Genomic DNA, 8906 nt, shown 5'->3' with positions numbered 1-8906 from the left:
CCAACACTTGTTTCTTGTGTTCTGGATTTTAGCCATTGTGATAGGTGTTAGGTAATATCTCATTGTGGTTTTGATTTGTATTTTCCTGATGATCAGTGATATTGAGCATCTTTTAAATTGCCTGTTGGCAATTTTTATATCTTTTTTGGAGATATGTCTGTTAAAGCCTTCTGCCCATCTTTTAATTGTATTATTCATTTTTCTGGCATTGAATTATATAAGTTCTTTATCTATTTTGGATATAAACCTTTTTCTCAGGTATTTCAGGTCCAGATATCTTCTCCCATTCTGTAGATCATCTTTTAGTTATGTTCATTATTCACTTTGCTATGCAGAAGATTTATTTTGATGTAGTCCCCAGAGTTTATTTTTGCCTCTGTGTCCTTTACCTTAGAAGACATATCTAGAAAAATGTTACTAAGGCTGATGTCAGACAAATTACTGCTTATGCTCTTTTCTAGGATTTTTTATGGTTTCAGGTGTCACACTAGGTCTTTAATCTGTTTTGAGTTTATTTATGTGTATGGTATAAGAAAGTAATCCAGTCTCACTCTTTTGGATGTAGCTATCCAGTTTTCCCAACAATATTTGTTGAAGAGACTGTCCTTTTCCCTTTGCATATACTTGCCTCCTTTGTCATAGATTAGTTGACCCTGTAGTTGTGGGTTTATTTTTGGGTTCTTTATTTTCTTCTATTGATCTATGTCTATTTTTGTGACAGTACCATGCTGTTTTGATAACTACAGCTTTGTAGCATATCTATATATCTAGCATTCTTATATCTCCAGTTTTGTTCTCCTTTTGAAGATTACTTTGTGTATTCGGGGTCTTTTGTGGTTCCATACAAGTTTTAGGCTTATTTGTTCTAGTTCCCAGAAAAATGTCATTGGTATTTTGACAGGAATTGCTTTAAATCTGTAGATTACTTTGGGTAGAATGAACATTTTAACAATATTTGTTTTCCCAATCCATGAGCATGGAATATCTTTCCACTTGTTTGTGTCATCTTTAATTCCTTTCATAAATGTTTTATCATTTTCAGAGTACAGGTCTTTTACATCCTTGGTTAAGTATATTACTAGCTGTGTTATTATTTCGGGTGTAATTGTAAATAAGATTTCTTAATTTCTCTTTTAGTTTTTTGGTGGAGTCTTTTTTTTTTTTAATTTAAATTCAAGTTAGTTAACATATAGTGTAGTCTTGGCTTCGTGAGTAGAGCCCAGTGATTCATCTCTTACAAATGAAACTCAGTGCTCATCCCAAAAAGTGCCCCCCTTAATTCCCTTCACCCATTTAGCCCATCACCCCCCACTTCTCCTCCAGCAAACCTGTTTTTTCTTTGTATTTAAGAGTCTCTTATGATTTGCCCCCTCTGATTTTATCTTATTTTTCCTTCCCTTCCCCTCTGTTATCTGTTTTGTTTCTCAAAGTCCACATATAAGTGAAATCATATAATACTTGTCTTTCTCTGACTGATGTATCTCACTTAGCACAGTATCCTCTAGTTCCATCTGTGTTGTTGCAAATGGCAAGATTTCATTCTTTTTCATCACTGAGTAGTATTCCATTTTGTGTGTGTGTGCGCACGTGTGCATATATGTATATACACATACATCCATATATATATACATATGTATACATGCATATATACATATATACACACACACACACACACACACACATATATATGGTCAACTCTTCTTTATTCATACATCAGTCGATGGACATTTGGGCTTTTCCCATAATTTGGCTATAATCTAGCCAAGCAGCAGTTGATAGTGCTGCTATAAGCATTGGGGTGCATGTGCCCCTTCAAATAAGTATTTTTGTATATTTTGGATAAATACCTAGTAGTGCAATTGGTGGGTCATAAGGTAGTACTATTTTAATTTTTAATGAGGCTCCATGCTGATTTCCAGAGTGTTTGCTCTAGTTTGCATTCCAACCAACAGTGCAAAAAGGTTCCTCTTTCTTTGCACCCCCCCAAACATGTTGTTTCTTGTTTTGTTCATTTTAGCTATTCTTACAGGTGTGAAGTGGCATCTTATTGTGGTTTTGATTTATATTTCCTTGATATTGAGTGACGTTGAGTATCTATCTTTTCATGGGTCTGTTAGCCATTGGGATTTCGTCTTTGAAAAAAATGCCTGTCTATTAATGTCTTCTGCCTATTTCCTCTTTGCATTATTTCTTCTTTGGGTGTTAAGTTGGTAAATTCTTTACATTTTGGATACTAACCCTTATTAGACATGTCATTTGCAAATGTCTTCTCCCATTCAGTCGGTTGTCTTTTAGTTTTGTTGATTGTTTCCATCCATTCCAGGAAGGGATATTGTACTTTGTCAAATGTATTTTCTACATCTGTTGAAATGAGCATATCTTCTTTATCCTTTCTCTTGTTGATGTGATTTATCACATTGATTGACTTACAAATATTGTACTACTCTTGCATCCCAGTAATAAATACCACTTGATTATGGTGAATGATTTTTTTAAATTGATTGTTGGATTTTGTTTACTAGTCATTTGTTGAGGATATTTGTGTCTATGTTCATGATGAATATTGGCCTGTAGTTCTCTTTTTTTGTAGTGTCTTCTTTCTGATTTTGGTATCAAGGTAATGCTGACCTCGTATGATATACTTGGAAACTTTTCTTCTTCTTCTATTTTTTTGAAAAATTTGAGAAGAATAAGTAGTAACTCTTGAAATGTTTGGTAGAACTCACCTCTGAAGGCATTTTATCCTGGACTTTTGTTTGTTGGGAATATTTTATTACTGATTTAATTTCATTGCTGATAATTGGTCTGTTCAAATTTATTTCTTCCTAGTTCAGATTTTGGATATTTTCTAAAAATTTATCCACATTTTCTTAATAGTTTATTGTCAAGTTGGTTTCCATATAACACCCAGTGCTCATCCCAATGAGTGCCTTCCTCCGTGCCTATCATCCTCCTTCCCCTCCCCCCCACCCCATCAGTCCTCAGTTTGTTCTCAGCATTTAAGTCTCTAATGGTTTACCTTCCTCCCTCTCCCCCACTATTTTTCCCCTTCTTCTCCCCCACAGTCTTGCGTTAAGTTCCTCCTAATCCTCCTATATGTGCAAATATATGGTATTTGTCCTTCTCTGCCTGACTTATTTCACTCAGCATACACCCTCAAGGTCCAACCATGTTGCTACACATGGCCAGATTTCATTCTTTATCATTGTCATGTAGTATTCCATGGTATAGATAAACCACATCTTCTTGATCCATTCGTCCATTGATGGACACTTAGTCTCTTTCCATGTTTTGGCTATTGTTGAGAGTGCTGCTATGAACATTGGGGCACATGTGCCCCTATGCATCAGCACTCCTGTATCCCTTGGGTAAATTCCTAGCAGTGCTATTGCTGGGTCATAGGGGAGTTCTATTGTTAATTTTTTGAGGAACCTCCACACTGTTTTCCAGAGGGGCTGCACCAGTTTACCTTCCCACCAACAGTGTTGGAGGGTGCCCGTTTCTCCACAACCTCTCCAGCATCTAGAGTCCTCTAATTTGCTCATTTTGGCCATGCTGATTGGCTTGAGGTGGTATCTCAGTGTGGTTTTGATTTATATTTCCCTGATGAGGAGGGATGCTGAGCATCGTTTCATGTATCTGTTGGCCATCTGGATATCCTCTTTGGAGAAGTGTCTGTTCATATCTTCTGCCCATTTCTTCACTGGATTGTTTGGTTTTCAGGTGTGGAGTTTGGTGAATTACTTAGAGATATAGGACTAGCCCTTTATCTAATATGTCGTTTGCAACTATCTTTTCCCATTCCATCAGTTGCCTATTAGTTTTATGGATTGTTTCCTTTGCCGTGCAGAAGCTTTTAATCTTGATGAGGTCCCAATAGTTCATTTTTGCTCTTGATTCCTTTGCCTTTGGGGATGTGTCAAGTAAGAAATTGCTGTGGTTGAGGTCCAGGAGGTTGTTTCCTGCTTTCTCCTCTAGGGTGTTGATAGTTTCCTGTCTCACGTTCAGGTCCTTTAACCATTTGGAGTTTATTTTTGTGCATGGTGTGAGAAAAAGGTTTAGTTTCATTCTTCTGCATGTTGCTGTCCAGTTCTCCCAGCACCATATGTTAAAGAGAACTACACGCCAATATCCTTGATGAGTACAGATGTAAAAATCCCCAATTAGATACTTGCAATTAGAATCCAAAAGCGTATGAAAAGAATTATCCAACACGATCAAGTGGGTTTCATTCCTGGGTTACAGAGTTGGTTCAATATTCGCAAATCAATCAATGTGATACATCACATCAACAAAAGAAAAGATAAAAACCTTATGATCCTGCTGATAGATGCAGAAAAAGCATTTGACAAAATGCAGCATCCCTTCTTAATAAAGACCCTAGAGAAAGTCGGAATGAAAGAACTTATTTAAACATTATAAAAGCCATCTATGAGAAGCCCTCAGTTAACATCATCCTCAATGGGGAAAAACTGAGAGCTTTCCCTCTGAGATCAGGAACACGACAGGGATGTCCACTCTCACCACTGTTGTTTAACATAGTGCTGGAAGTCCTAGCATCAGCCATCAGACAACAAATGTAAATAAAAGGCATCAGAATTGGCAAAGAAGTTTTTTATACACCAACAATGAAGCAACAGAAAGAAAAATCAAGAAACTGATCCTATTCGCAGTTGCACAAAAAACCATAAACTACCTAGCAATAAACCTAACCAAAGATATAAGAGATATGTATGATGAAAACAACAGAAAACTTATGGAGGAAATTGAAGAAGACACAAAGAAATGGAAAAACATTCCATGCTCATGGATTGGAAGAATAAATACAGTTGAAATGTCATTACTACCCATAGCAATCTACACATTCAATGCAATCCCCATCAAAATTTCACCAGCATTCTTCTCAAAACTAGAACTATCCTAAAATTTCTATGGAACCACAAAAGACCCTGAATAGCGAAATTAATATTGAAGAAGAAAACCAAAACGGGAGGTATCACCATCCCAGACTTTAGCCTCTACTACAAAGCTGTCATCATCAAGACAGTATGGTATTGGCACAAAAACAGACACATTGACCAATGGAATAGAATTGAGAACTCAGAATCGGACCCAAAAATGTACAGCCAACTAATCTTTGACAAAGCAGGAAAGAGTATCCAATGGAAAAAATTCAGTTACATTTTTATGTTGTCCCATTTGTTTGAATATAGTTGTTCATAACATTCTCTTATAATCCTTTATATTTCGTGATGTTGGTTGTTACTTCTCTTTCATTTCTGGTTTTGTTTATTTCTCTCTCTCTCTCTCTCTCTCTGTTTCTCCCCCACCCCGACACCTGTTTCTCTTTTGTCTGATGAATATGGCTAAAGGTTTATCAATTTTGTTGATATTTTCTTAGAATCAGCTCCTGGCTTCATTGATTTGTTCTTTTTATTTTTTTAAGTTTCTCTTTTGTTTATTACTCCTCTAATCTTTATTATTCCCTTCCCTCTACTGGTTATGTATTTTGTTTGTTCTTTTTGTAGCACTTTTAGGTGTAAGGTTAGTTGTTCATTAGAGATTTTTCTTGCTTCTTGAGCTAGGCCTGTATTGCTATAAACTTCCTTCCCTTTAAGAACAGTTTTTGCTGCATCACAAAGATTTTTGACCTTTGTGTTTTCATTTTAATTTGTCCCTATGTATTATGCAGGTTATTTAACCTTTATGTATTTTGTGGTCTTTCCAGATTATTTCTTGTGGTCAATTTCTAGTGTCATGGTGTTTGGTCAGAAAATCTGCATAGTATGGCTTCAATCTTTTTGAAATTATTACAAGTTGTTTTGTGGATCTGTTCTGGATAATGTTCCTTGTGCACTTGGAAAAGGATGTCTGTTTTGCTGTTTTAGGATGGCATGATGTGAATATATTTGTTAGATCCATCTGATCCAATTCAAAAGCATTAAAAAACATTCATAAAAGATCCATTCAAAACCCCCATTTTCATGTTGATTTTCTGTTTGAATTATCTATCCATTGATGTAAGTGGGATGTTAAAGTTCCCTACTAGTATTGTATTCCTATGGATTACTTTATGTTTGTTAATATCTGCTTCATGGTTTTAGTTGTTCCCATCTTGGGTCCATAAATATTTGTAATTGTTATACATTCTTGTTGGATTGTTCCCTTTATGATTATGTAGTGTTCTTCTTTGTCTTTTAATACAATCATTGTTTTAAAGTGTATTTTATCTGATATAAGTATTGCTCCCTGGCTTTCGTTTCACTTCCATTTGCAGATAAATGTTTTTCCATCCCTTTACTTTCAATCTGCATGTGTCTTTAGGTCTGAAATGGATCTTGTAAGCAGAATACAAATGGATCTTGCTTCTGCTCATTTATCCCTTCCATCACTCCACTCCTATAGAACCTAGGACATTTTGACACTCCAATCTCACTGATCCACTGTATGGATGACATCATATTAATCAGTTTGGTTACACAGAAAATGTCAATAACCTTAGATTATGTGATAAGACACAGGTACATGGCAGGGTAGAAAAGAAATACCAAAAAGATTCATGAGTTTGCCTTATTCAGGATGTTTTTACATTTCCAGTGATTGGGAGAATGCTCAGACATCACCCTCATGTATAAGAACAAACTACTGTATCTTTCACCTCTTATCACTAATAAAGAGGACTTTTTGGATTTTGGAGACAACATGTAATACCCTTGAGAATTCTGATATGATCCATGATCTGTTCAACAGGTGACGTTCAAGGTTAATATTTTTTTTTTTTGAGAAGGCTGACAAATTTTTATTTGAGCCAAGAGCAAAAGGGAACTCTGGAGCACATTTAGGCTGAGGTTCAAGCAGCCCTACTTCTCAGACCATTGCATTTGGGAGATACAATTGTGTTTGGGAGATACAATGATATTAATCGTAGATAAAGAATCTATGTGGACTCTCTGACAAGTCATAATATAAGGGCCCCAGGATAAGCCCATAAAGTTTGCAGCAAAGACTTCATCAGAGAGCTAGCCACCATTCAAAACACAGCTCCAGCTGTCTGAGGCAAGAAATAGTCCACTGTACAAGCATAGCAGCAACCCATACTACCAAGAGAATAGTATTTTTGGAGTTGTCTAGAGCAACTACAGAGGGCACAAATGACACTAGCTTTTGTCTCAGAGCTTATTTGACTTACTAATTTACATGAATGCCCTTCCCTCTCCTAACACCTGTGGCTTCAAGGAAGCTCCCGATGAGTAGATAAGAGGGGAGGAAGAAGCTCAGGTCTATGAATGAATGGGGCAGCTCATGATGTGCAAGGTAGAAATGGATTATTGCCTCATTGCAGCTTCAATAATGGGTTAACCACAAAGATGAAGACAGTGCTCTGAGCAGTACATCTGGTCATCAACTTGGTACAAAGAGAGGATTAGTAAGATTTGAAAATCAGAGGCTAAGAAATTGGGGGAAAAAGTATATGAATACCCTAATGGGATTTGGCACAAAGCCTGCAGATCTTTACAGTTCACATTAATGCTCACCTCAGAGCAGATGTCAGGGAAGAAATGAACAGCCAGGCAGCTAGAAGTCATGACTTCTAGAAACTTTGATTGGATATGAGAGGTATCTAGAATGACTGGTAAAAGAGGGAGATGAGGTACATGATTTATAGTTTCGGGACCAACTGCAGTAGCAAGAATATCTTAAATCCTTCTTTAGAAATTGTGACAGGCATTACCTGGAAGAACTAGTGGCAGGACAGAGCTAACTCACATAGGGAATGGGAGTATCTATCTGACCAGCACAGGGGTAAACTAGTGCGGATGTGCTGAGTGCCCTGCACTTCAATTACACACAAGCACTGTTCTGCAGACACCTGAAACTCTGTCTGAGAGTGTCCTCTCACTGTTGAAGCATGCTAGATTCTTGGTTTGGGCAGGACCAAAAATATTGGGGGATTAAAATTTTGAGAAACAGTTTTCAAATAGTGATGGATAAAAGTTATGGCAATATTTTTCCAATTCTTTGGATCATCACTTGTATCTATCTACTACCACAGTCTTTCCCTGATTCATCCTCGTGGCCATTGCTTTAATAATGGTGCTAGAAGCAAGTTATGTTACATAAGATCCTTGTATGTATGCTGGAAAGATATTTGAGATATCAGTGAGGTCCTATTGGATTCAAATTTTACTTCTATAGATATTGAGGTATGTGGATCACTAGTGAGTACTTAAGAAACACCAGAGGCTAGACTTAAGAGAATAATATTAATTTTAGATGTTACTGAAGTTTTTGGGGGGTAAGATGGCAAAGGAGTAGGGCAACCATAAGCTTGCCTCCTCCCTTGAACACAGCTAGATAAATAACAAATCATTCTGAACACCCAAGAAATTGATCAGAAATCATAGAGAACAAGACTGCATATCTACAAACAAGAAAAATGATCCATGGAAGGTAGGAACTGCGTAGAGTTTGTGAGAGAGAAGAGTTGGAGGCACTCCCCAGGGGAAGGAGCACTGACTGAGGTGGGAGTAGCAAGTGAGGAAGAGAGAGAGAAAAAGCTCTGGGAAAAAAAAAAAAGTGAAAACATATTCAGGGGACTGCACAAGAAACTACTCCCCAAAACCGTTGACAGGGGAAAATGAGAGAGTTAATGTACTGCCAGTCTTCTATAAGCAGAGGAGCACAGATTCTGAAGTTTTGAAGACCTGCAGAATTGCCAGGTTTGCACGTGGGAAACTGAGCAGTGGGAGAGTAGAGCTGAGCCCTGCAGAGGGCAGCCTGAAGATTCCCAGGGTCAACAGAGAGAAGCAGTTCCCCTGCTTGGAGTGCTTTTGGGAGAAGTGATATGACCTCTCCATAGACAAAGGACCCTGTGGGCACCATTGAGCTGTCCCACTCACCATGTT

The sequence above is a fragment of the Crocuta crocuta genome, unplaced genomic scaffold (genome assembly GCF_008692635.1).
Source record: "Crocuta crocuta isolate KB4526 unplaced genomic scaffold, BGI_CrCroc_1.0 scaffold43, whole genome shotgun sequence".
Classification (NCBI taxonomy): Eukaryota; Metazoa; Chordata; class Mammalia; order Carnivora; family Hyaenidae; genus Crocuta; species Crocuta crocuta.
Note: the sequence above shows the minus strand (reverse complement) of the source record.